We start from the raw sequence: 12,063 nt of genomic DNA, 5'->3' as shown, positions 1-12,063 counted from the left end.
GATTGGTCTATACTTTTCTTTCTCTGTTTTTGACCTGCCTGGTTTTGGAATCAGTACCATGTTTGTGTCGTAAAAGGAGTTTGGTAGAACTCCCTCTTTGCTTATTATGTCAAATAGTTTGTATAGTATTGGGATTAACTGTTCTCTGAATGTTTGATAGAATTCACTGGTGAATCCATCAGGCCCTGCGGATTTTTTCTTAGGAAGTTCTTTGATGGCTTGTTGGATTTCATTTTCTGATATGGGATTATTTAAGAATTCTATTTCCTCTTCTGTTAGTCTAGGCAGTTTGTATTTTTATATATATTCATCCATATCCCCTAAATTGGTGTATTTATTGCCATATAATTGGGGAAAGTAATTTCTAATGATTGCCTTAATTTCCTCTTCATCAGAGGTGCTGTCCCCTTTTTCATATTTAATGCTGTTAATTTGCTTTTCTTCCTTCCTTTTTTTAATTAGATTGACCAGCACTTTGTCTATTTTGTTTGTTTTTTTTCAAAGTACCAGCTTCTTGTCTTATTTATTAAATCAATAGTTCTATCACTTTCGATTTTATTAATTTCTCCCTTAATTTTTAGGATTTCTAGTTTGGTTTTCTGCTGGGGGGTTTTAATTTGATCGCTTTCGAGTTTTTTCATTTGCATTTCCAATTGATTGATCTCTGCTCTCCCTAGTTTGTTAATATAAGCATTCAGGGATATGAATTTACCTCTGATTACCACTTTGGTTGCATCTCAAAAGGTCTGGAAGGATGTCTTGCCATTGTCATTTTCCTCAATGAAATTATTAATTGTTTCTATGATTTCTTCTTTAACTAAATGATTTTGGAGTATCATATTGTTTAATTTCCAATTGGTTTTAGATTTGGTTTTCCATGTACCATTACTAATCATTATTTTTATTGCCTTGTGATCTGAGAAGGCTGCATTCATTAGTTCTGCTTTTCTGCATTTATGTGCTATGTTTCTGTGACCTAATGTATGGTCAATTTTTGTGAATGCGCCATGTGGTGCTGAGAAGAAGGTGTATTCCTTTTTATCCCGATTTATTTTTCTCCATATGTCTATTAATTCTAATTTCTCTAAGATTTCATTCACTTCTTTTACCCCTTTCTTATTTATTTTTTGATTTGATTTATCTAAATTTGATAATGGTTGGTTTAAGTCTCCCACTAATATGGTTTTACTGTCTATTTCTTCCTTCAATTCTCCTAGTTTCTCCATTAGAAATTTGGGTGCTATATTATTTGGTGCATACATGTTGATTAATGATATTTCCTAATTGTCTAAAGTCCCTTTTAACAAAATATAATTACCTTCCCTATCCCTTTTGATCAGGTCTATTTTTGCTTTGGCTTTATCAGATATCATGATTACCACTCCTGCCTTCTTTCTGTCAGTTGAGGCCCAGAAGGTCTTACTCCATCCTTTAATTCTGACATTGTGGGTGTCAACCCACCTCATGTGTGTTTCTTGAAGACAACATATGGTAAGGTTTTGGATTCTAATCCATTCTGCTATTTGTCTACATTTTATGGGTGAGTTCATCCCATTCACGTTCAAAGTTATGATTGTCATTTGTGGACTCCCTGGCATTTTGATATCCTTCCCTAATTCTAACCTTTTCTTCTTTGGCTCTACCTTTTAGTCCAGTGATTTACTTTGAATCAGTCCCCCTTGTCCCCTCCCTTGATGTTTCCCTTTTTAGTCTCTCCCTTTTTGTTCCCTCCTCCTCCCCCCTCTCTTTCCCTCCCTTTGTGTTTTACCTCTCTCCCTCCCCCCCCCCCCTTGGTTTTCCCTTCTCCCTACCCTTGTTGGGTAAGATAGAATTCAAGATCCCAATGGATCTGGATGTTTTTCCCTCTCAGAGTTGATTTCCCTGAGATTGAGGTTTAAGTAAAAAACCCTCTCTTCCTCTCCTTCTTATAGGAGTTTTCTTCCCCTCCCCTTCCCATGTGAATCTTTGTGTGAGAAAGATTATTCTATTTGGTCTTTCTTTGCCCCCTATTTATACATTACATTTTCTCCACATGTTAGTATACATAGATTGATATAAATGTAGTCCTTATAGAAGAGAGTTTGAGTAAAAGAAGAAGATAACATTTTTCTCCTTTCCCCTTTCCTTAATATTTACCTTTTCAGGTATTCCTGGCTCTTTGTTTTTTGGAATCAAACTTTCCACAGAGCTCTGGTCTTTTCTTTGCAAAAAGTTGGAAGTCTTCTATTTTGTTGAATGCTCATACTTTCCCTTGGAAGTATATAGTCAGTTTTGCTGGGTAGCTGATTCTTGGTTGAAGACCCAGCTCTCTTGCCTTTCTGAAGATCATGTTCAATGCCTTACAATCATTCAGAGTAGAACTTGCAAGGTCTTGTGTGACCCTGATTGGCATTCCTTTATATCTAAATTGTCTTTTTCTGGCTTCCTGTAGGATTTTTTCTTTTGTTTGAGAGCTTTGGAATTTGGCAATTACATTCCTGGGAGTTGTCTTTTGGGGGTTTAGTGTAGAAGGTGTTCTGTGAGCTCTGTCAGTGGCTGTATTACCCCCTTGTTCTAGAATCTCTGGGCAATTTTCTTTGATTATATCTTGTATCACGATGTCCAGTTTGGTGTTTATTTCTGGCTTTTCTGGAAGTCCAATTATTATTAAATTATCTCTTCTCCCCCTATTTTCCGGATCTGTCACCTTGTCAGTGAGATATTTTATGTTCTCTTCTAATTTCTTGGTATTTTGGCTTTGCTTTATTAACTTTTGCTCTTTTACATGATCGTTGTCTTCCAGTTGCCTGATTCTGGCCTTTAAAGCCTGGTTTTCCTTTTCAGTTTGGTCACACCGGTTTTGTAGGTGCGTGAATTTCTTTTGCATTATTTCCCACTTTTCCTCCCAGAAGGCTTCCATCTTTTTGGTCATTTCTGATTCAAATTCTTCATGGGTTTGTGGAGAGTTTCCATTTCCTTTGGAAGGTTTCGGAGCATTTTCTTGTGTATCGTCTTCTGTCTCCTCTGTATTTTGTATTTTGGCTCCTTATAATGTGTCCAAAGTCGCCCGTTTCTTCTTATTTTTTCTTGGTATTTTGGGGCTTCTGTGCTTCTGTGGAGTTTGCCATCTCTGAATGTGGAGGATTAGCTTTTCTTATCTCTGTCTGGTGTTCAGAGGCTTTAGTCCTGGGCAGATTGTCGGTTCTATGAGCTTTCCCTGGGTTAAATTGAGTATGCCTCCTGGCAATGACTTTCACTGGAACTGGAATGGAAGGGTTGGACCAGGGGGCCACACTCTCCCCCGGCTCTCTCTGTTTCCCTGCTGCTAAGGTGCCCCCTCGACTGGACTGGGTCGGGTTGCTTTCCGAAAGTTGCATTCAGAATAGCTGGCCGTGAGGCTGTTTTGTCGGCCCTGAGGGTTGCTGTTGTTTCAGATGACCCTGCTCTCTGAGGGGGGCGGGGCTGTGGCTTCCCGGAGCCTTGGACTCTGAGCTCCTACCCCTTAGGTCCGAGTGATCTCGGGGTCTGGCTTTTGAGGGGGGCCGTACCTTTTGATCCAGGTCCAGGTCCAGGAGGAGGATTCCCAGGGTCTATGCTGTTGATTGTTTTGAATTTCGGCACCTTAGGAGCTTATAGTTTGAGATTGGTCGGGAAGGGTTTTCCGGAGATCTGAACTTTAGCTTTCTCTAAGCCGCCATCTTGACTGGAAGTCAATCTGGCACTTTCTAAGAAATGGAGTAGTAGGTCAATGGAATAGATTAAGCACTCTACACACAGTAGTAAATGATCATATTAATCTTGGATTTAACAAATGCAAAGATCCAAGCTTTTGGAAGAACACACTATTTAACAAAAATTTTTGGGAAAATTGGAATGCAGTATGGCACAAAGTAGACAGAGACCCAGTACCTCACACCATTACTAAGATAAAGTCAAAATGGATACATGATTTGAAAATAAAAGGCAATATCATAAACAAAATCATGGAGAACAAAATAGTTTATCTGTCAAACCTATGCCTAAGGTAATAAGAATTTATGACCAAAGAAAACATATGTAAAACAGATAACTTTGATTACATTAAATTTAAAAGGTTTTATACAAACAAATTCAATGCAACCAAGATTATAAGGGAAACAACAAGCTGGGGGGAGGATTTATAGCAAGAGTCTCTAACAAAAGCCTCATTACTCAAATATATAGGTAACTGAGTCAAATTTATAAGAAAACAAGGCATTGTTCAATTGACAGATGGTCAAAGGATATGAATAAATAATTCTCAAATGAAAAAAAAATTAGCACCATTTTTATTCATATTAAAAACACTCCAAATCACTAATAATTAAAAATGCAAATTAAAACAACCCTGAGGCATCAATTTACACCTATCAGATTAGCTAATATGACAAAGAAAAGGAAATTGATAGATATTGGAGGAGATGCGGGACAACAGAGATACTAATATTCTTGTTGGTGGAGCTATGAACTGATAAAACCATTTTAGAGAGCATTGGAACCATGCTCAAAGAGCAATCAAAATGTGTATACTCTTTGATCAAGAAATATTATTTACTAGATTTCCTAAAGAAATCAAAGGTAGAGGGAAAGGACACCCATGTACAAAAATATTTATAGCAGACTTTTTGTGGTAGCAAAAAATTAGAAATTTAGGGAATGCCCATCAGATAAATAATGGCTGAACAAATTGCTATATATAATTGTAAAAGAATACTGTTGTGACATAAGAAATAGTCAACAAGATTATCACAAAAATCTGGAAAGATTTACAATAAGTGATGCAAAATAAAGTGCTCAGAACCAGGATAACCTCATATCTAGTAACAGCAATAATGTAAGATGATCAAATGAGAATGAATTAACTATTATCAACAATGCAAGGATCCAAAACAACTCCAAGGAATTCATGATGCAAAACAGGCTATCAACAATAATAGAAGTAATTGATAAAGATAAATGCACATTGAAGCACATCATTCTTGACGTTATTTCATCTATTAATTTTTCTGTATTATGTGATGTTTTCTTTTACAATATGACAAACATGGAAATATATATTGTATTATAGCACATATACAACCTATCTCATTTACCTGCTGTCTTGAAGATGGGGGATGGGTGGAAGGGAAGGCGATAACATAGCAAAACGTCAGAAAATAGTTATTAAAATTGTATCAGCATGTAATCTAGAAAAATATAAAATAAAGAAATAGAAAAGAAAATTTAAAAGAAAGAAAATAAGAATGCTTGTTGATGAGTAACCTTCTTGTCTTAATTACTTATATTTCCATGACTAGACTTTCAGAAGGGAACTTTTCAGGATAGGTTGTTTATCCAAATTAGCACTCCCCATTGCATTGCCTCTGGGTGGCTATAGAGCATTGTTCTTCCTGTAGTTCAGATCTTTACAAGCTTCACAGATATCATCAATCAATGCTCAGGCAGTACAGACAATGAAGAAATATCAATACTCAACATGTATGCACCAAATGATATAGCATCCAAATTTTTAAAGGAGAAACTATTGGAGCTTAAGGAGGAAATAGATAGTAAAACTATGCTAGTGGGAGACCCAAACCTTCCTCTATAAGATCTAGATAAATCAAACAAAAATATAAATAAGAAAGAGGTAAGAGAAGTGAATGAAATCTTGGAAAAATTAGAGTAAAGAGATATGGGGAGAAAAATAAATAGGAACAAAAAGGAACACACCTTCTTTTCAGCAGCACATGGTACATTCACAAAGATTGACCATGTACTAGGGCATAAAAACATCACAAAAAATGCAAAAAAGCAGAAATAATAAATGCAACAATTTCAGATCATAATGCAATAAAAATTATAATTAGTAAGGGTACACAGAGAGTCAAATAAAAACTTAATTGGGAATTAAATAATATGATTCTCCAAAAATGGTTGATTAAAGAACAAATCATAGAAACAATCAATAATTTCATTGAAGAGAATACCAATGAGGAGATATCATATCAAAATCTTTGGGATGTATTCAAAGCAGTACTCAGGAGAAAATTCATCTCCCTGAGTGCATATCTCAACAAATCAGAGAGGGGAGGTAAATGCATCCTGATAAAAGGGAGTATAGACAATGAGGAAATATTAGTAATCAACATGTATGCACCAAATGGTGTAACATCCAAATTTCTAAAGGAAAAACTAGTGGAATTGAAGGAGGAAATAGTAAAACTATACTAGTGGGAGACCTGAACCTACCACTATCAAATTTAGATAAATCAAATAAAAAAAGTAAATAAGAAAGAGGTAAAAGATGTGAATTAAATCTTAGAAAAATTAGAGTTAGTAGATATATGGAGAAAAATAAAGAAAATTAGAGTTAATAGATATATGGAGAAAAATAAAGAAAGACAAAATGAATATACCTTCTTTTCAGTAGCACATGGTACATTCACAAAGATTGACCATGTTCTAGGTCATAAAAACATGGCAAACAAATGCAGAAATGCAGAAATAATAAATGTAAACTTTTCAGATAATAATGCAATAAGAATAATTATCAGTAAGGGTACATGGAGAGCCAAATAAAAATTAACTGGAAATTAAATAATATGATTCTCCAAAATTGGTTGATTAACGAACAAATCATAGAAACAATTAATAATTTCATTGAAGAAAATGAAAATGATGAGACATCCTTTCAAAATGTATGGGATGCAGCCAAAGCAGTACTCAGGGGAAATGTTATATTCTTGAGTTCATATATTAACAAATTAGGGAGGGCAGAGGTCAATGAATTGGGTATGCAAATAAAAAAAACTAGAAAGAGAACAAACTAAAAATCCTCAGATAAAAACTAAATTAGGAATACTAAAAATCAAAGAAGAAATTAATAAAATTGGAAGTAAAAGAACTATTGATTTAATAAATAAGACTAGAAGCTGGTACTTTGAAAAAATAATTAAAATACATAAAGTACTGTATAATCTAATAAAAAAGGAAAGACATCCAGAGAAAGAACTGTGGGAGTAAAAACACAAAAGAAAAACATCTCTTTGATCACATGTTTTGATAGGGGTATGATTGGGGATGTAGACTTTTAAAGATCACTCTATTACAAATATTAATAATATGGAAATAGGTTCTGATTAAGGACACATGTAAAACCAAGTTGAACTGCTTTTTGGCTATGGAAGTGTTGAGGGAGGAGGTAAAGGAGAGAATATGAATCATGTAACCATGGAAAAATATTATAAATCGAATAAATAAACACATTTTTGAAAAAAATTATTTTATGCCATGTCATGTCATGTTATGTCATATTCTATTCTAGTCTATTACATTTTGGGTAGGAGGAAGATGTGAAAACAAAAGACATCAAAAAAGATTTTAAAAGAATAGCCTTGTCAGATTGTGTTAACTTTAAGGCAAAGTAAAATCTAATATTAGGTTTCTATCTTCTACTAAGGGCAGCTAGATGCTTCAGTGGATAGAGTGTCGAGCCTGAAGTCAGGAAGATTTATTGTCCTTAATTTAAATCTGGCCTCAAACACTTATTAGCTGTATGACCCTTCACTTAACACGGTTTGCCTCAGTTTTCTCATCAGTAAAAATGAGCCAGAGAAGGAAATGTGAAAGCATTCCAGTGTCTTTGCCAAGAAAACCCCAAATGGGGTCAGGAGGATTTAGACATGACTGATTCAATAACAACAACCCTTTAACAGTAATTAAGGATAATTAATTGACCTCTGGGGCAGAGAGAACATTCCTTGGGGTAGGGAAAAAGGAAAAGATATATTCTAAGTCCTGATCCAAAAGGAAGAACAAAAAACGAGGGTCCAGTGTAAGAATTCATCAATATTAACAGTTATTGAGGGCTAGACATGAGTTGTGAAATGGAGGCCAGAGCAGGAATGTAATCTGAGAGGCAATCAAGTATCCCAGTGAATAAAAATAATAGACAGCATTTATATTTATACACTGTTTTGTATATATATATATATATATGTATATATCTTCACATATAATACATGTGTGTATATATATACACACATACACAGAATCTCATATATATTTGCTCCTCATAATAAACCTGTCAGGCAGGGGCTAGTATAACTTTCACTTTACAGAGGAGAAAGCTGATTCTGAGAGTGATTAAATAACTTACTTGGGGTCACAGAGCTAGCAAATATCTGAATTAGAATTTGAACTCATGTTTTCCTAAATCCAAGTGTAAGGTTCATTTCACTGAGCTACCTATCTGGCTTCCATATTGTTTTATATCTTCTCCTGAGTAAGTATTCTTTTATGATGATGGTAAACCATTCACCCTTCAATCTACCATTTTTTTATGATACCTATTGACCTCACCTTCCTAAGAAAACACCTTCCTAAGAACTGGGGACTGTGGCTTGGTTCAATAGTACTGAAAGACATTTTCCACCAACTCTGGACATGTGTGATGCTATCTTAGAGGTACACATTAGGTTTATATTAGGTACTTAAGACCACTTCATCTACCCATTTCTCTAGGAACTCCAGGCCATATTCTCCTTTCTTGTTCATGATTATTAGGTGAGTTCATTACATTTACATTCATGGTTATGATTACTATTTATGTATTCCCCTCCTTCTTGTTTTCCCCTTTTAATCCTGCCCTTTCTCCTTTCACTCTGTCCCTCCATGTGTGTTTTGCTTTTAATCACTCTCCCCATTCCTCCTCCCTTGTATTAATCCCCTTCCTACCACCACCCTTTTTAGTCCCCTCCCCTTCTCTTTGGGCTCTTTTAATCACGCCTCCAACTATCCCATCCCTTATATTACTCCCCTCCACACCAGAACTTTTCTTATTCCCTGTCCTACTTCTCTATATGGTAAGATAGGATAGTGTACCCCAATTAATTTGGCTGTTATTCACTCTCTAAACCAATTTAGTATTGTCCATCATCACTCTCATCCTTCCTTCCACTGTAATAGTTCCCCCCCCCCACTGTGCGTCTTTATGTGATATAATTTACTCCATTTTACCTCTCCTCCTATTTTCTCAGTGTAATCTGATTTTTCATCCTCTAATTTTTTTGCATATTATCCTAAATAGCTTACTATCACACACTCTACATATTCTTCTTCTACTATAATAATGATAAAAATGTTAAGAATTACATGTAAGAATATGAACAATTTGATTTTATTGAGTCCCTTAAATTTTTTCTCCTTATTTACATTTTTATTCTTTTCTTAAATTTTGTATTTGGAATAAATTTTCTATTTATGTCTAGTATTTTCTTCAGGTTTGAATTCTTTTATTTTAATAAATGATCACATTTTTCCCCTGAAGGAATATATTTAGTTTTGATGGGTAGGTGATTCTTGGTTGTGGGATCCTTGAAGATGTCTTTAGACTTCCAGTACCAGAAGAAGAAAAAAAAACTTTTGAAAAACCAATCACTCAAAAGAGGGCAATTTGACAGCAGGCCATGGCTCAAGACTCTAGTGTGCTAGCAAATTCTACCTTGGTACATTGCCTTTCATTGAACCAACAAATCCCATGACTGGCACTTTCAGGTCAAAGTATAAGGGGAGGGGAATCCAATGTCTTTTTGAGCTACTGAAGGAATCTGTCCATATCATTCATTAAGAGGATCTTTCTAGTGAGACAGGGGGTGGCCCAGAAGTCAGCCTCTCCTGATAGGTGGGACATTACAAAGACTGTCTTGGCTAGATTAATGACAAATTCCTGAACATGAAGGTGCATGAAGAGTTCAAATAATGCCAGAATCTTCAGGAAGTCCTCCATCAGTGACTTGGTGAAAGAATCTGGAGTGAGGAGACAATTGCTGCTCCCAGGGTGCTAGCAAAGCTAACGTCCCTGATTTCTATAGCCAATTCTTTGCTTCTTTAAAGGCATCAAGAGCTCCCTGATGTGCCATAAATTCTGCAGTCTAGTAAAACTACTGCTGGAGTGACAAAGCCTGAGTTTTCCATGGCGGGACACTCTACCTAGAGGTATTGCAGGGCTGTAAGTGGCTCCACCACTGTATGAACAAACCAGAGTTCTAGTATTTGTTTAGGTGTCTAGGTTAGAGAGAAGAATGCCATGATCCTGTGCCTACTACAATCATAGGCTGATAAATGCTGATGATTAATGGGCTTGGAAGGAGAAAATACACCTGGACGTAAAAAAGGTGAGAGTCAAGTCTGATGCCAAGGGGTAACTAGAATAGTGTGACAGAACAAGTTAAAAAATTCTCCAGGGTAAACCAATCAAGAGATCTAGAGACTCCAAAAAGCAATCAAAGCTAGGGTTAAGGTAAGCTTACAGTTCATCAGGAACCAGTTAGGAGGAGAATAATGCATTTACAAATGACATTATCTCACAAAAATTGTCCTCATAAGATAACATTTCTTGGGTTTAGAGGCACATAGAATTAAAGATAGATCTTTAGAGGTCATCAAGCCCAATGTTCTCATTTTGCAAATAAGAGAACTGAATCCAAGTTAAGTGACCTGCCCAGGGTCACACAGCTAGGGTCAAGGATAGGATCCAAGCACTTCTTCCTAAGTCCAACACAGCTATATTTTCCTATAAACAGAAAACTAGATAAAGTGCTAGACTCATAGTTAGGAAAACTTGAGTTTAAATCCTGCCTAAGAAATTTATTTATCTCACCTTGGGCAAGATACTTAAACTCTCTAAAGCTATTTCTTCATCTGTAAAATGAAGATAACAACAGCATCTGTGAGCATTAAAGAAATGACCCAAATAAAGCTCTTTACAAATATTAAAGAAATAAATAAATGACAACTGTTACCATTATTATTAATATTGTTAGAATATTAAACCTTTTTTCCTATGTAAAAGAGCACCATAATCTTTTAAAAGTTAAAAGTTAGTGTTAGTCAGGAGGCATTAGAGAAGTCCAAGGTGGATGTGAACATACAACAAAGAAAGAATCTTAAGGAACTTCTACATGAACAAAGGAAAATGATATCAGAGAAATATTTGGTCGAAAATAAAGATGGACTGGCTACCTAGGAAAAAGCAAGATATAACTGGTAGATAGTCTAAGTATTCCACTAAGTTGGGGAAGCAATATTCTAAGGCACTGCTTTATTCAGGTTAAAAAGGTTTTGAAACTGCTCTCATGATTGAAATTGCTTAGGAAACTAAGGCACAGGCTGTTGACATGGCTTGTTACTTACCTAAATATAAGGTGATGAGGAGTTCTAAACTGGGCTATGGTGCTTAACTGGCCACCACCAAGGGTAACTCAGAGGCAGGGGAGTTCTGCACAGTTGAACTAAAATTGTGTCATCACTAAATAACCTAACTGAACATCATTCCTCATATTATGGCTATGTAACCTCCTTTTGTTCATTTTTAGCCTGACTAGCAGCATCTAGTTCAACATTTATCTTTTTCTGCTTGGGAAAAAATTCCCATCCCCCAAATTCAGTACTTCTTTCTTGTTCATAAAGGTAAACCGAGTTCTTGGGAAATTCCTCACTAGAAATTGGAAGAGACTTTAATGACCAAATTGGACCCCTCAAGGCCAATACAGCTAGAGAGTATGGAGATTACTATCATCCCCAAATTAAACAAAAATTTGATTGACAATATAGTGTATTACAGTTATTGTCAGAATATAGTTATTAAGGGCATAGCATGTTCACGGTGATCTATAGAGCTGTTGAATGCTCACAGTTTACTCACAGATCCCCCAGAAGTCTAAAAGTAAAGGGTCACCCTAGCTAAATGCGGTTCCAGAAGTGTAGAGAACACCAGAGATTCATCTCACTCTGTCATCCATCTCCCACTGAAAGAAGGTCAGCTTATTCCTCTCCTGCACAACTACTGCCAAGTGTTGGAGGAAAGAACTAATTCAGGCCAATCCCCTGGTAATTTAAGTTCAAGACTAGAATGAAATGAGATTCTTGAAGTACATCTGACAGTGAACAGGAAGAGCTTTACATAACCACAGCAAGGGAAGGGAGTTCAGCAAGCATATTCGTGAAGACACCATACTTAATGCAGAGCAGCTCCTCTGAATCTGAGGTGCTCAAGGTGGTCTGCCATCAAAGCCCAGCTCCAAT

Source organism: Monodelphis domestica, chromosome 2 (genome assembly GCF_027887165.1).
Source record: "Monodelphis domestica isolate mMonDom1 chromosome 2, mMonDom1.pri, whole genome shotgun sequence".
NCBI classification, from domain to species: Eukaryota; Metazoa; Chordata; class Mammalia; order Didelphimorphia; family Didelphidae; genus Monodelphis; species Monodelphis domestica.
This window is presented reverse-complemented; position numbering follows the sequence as displayed.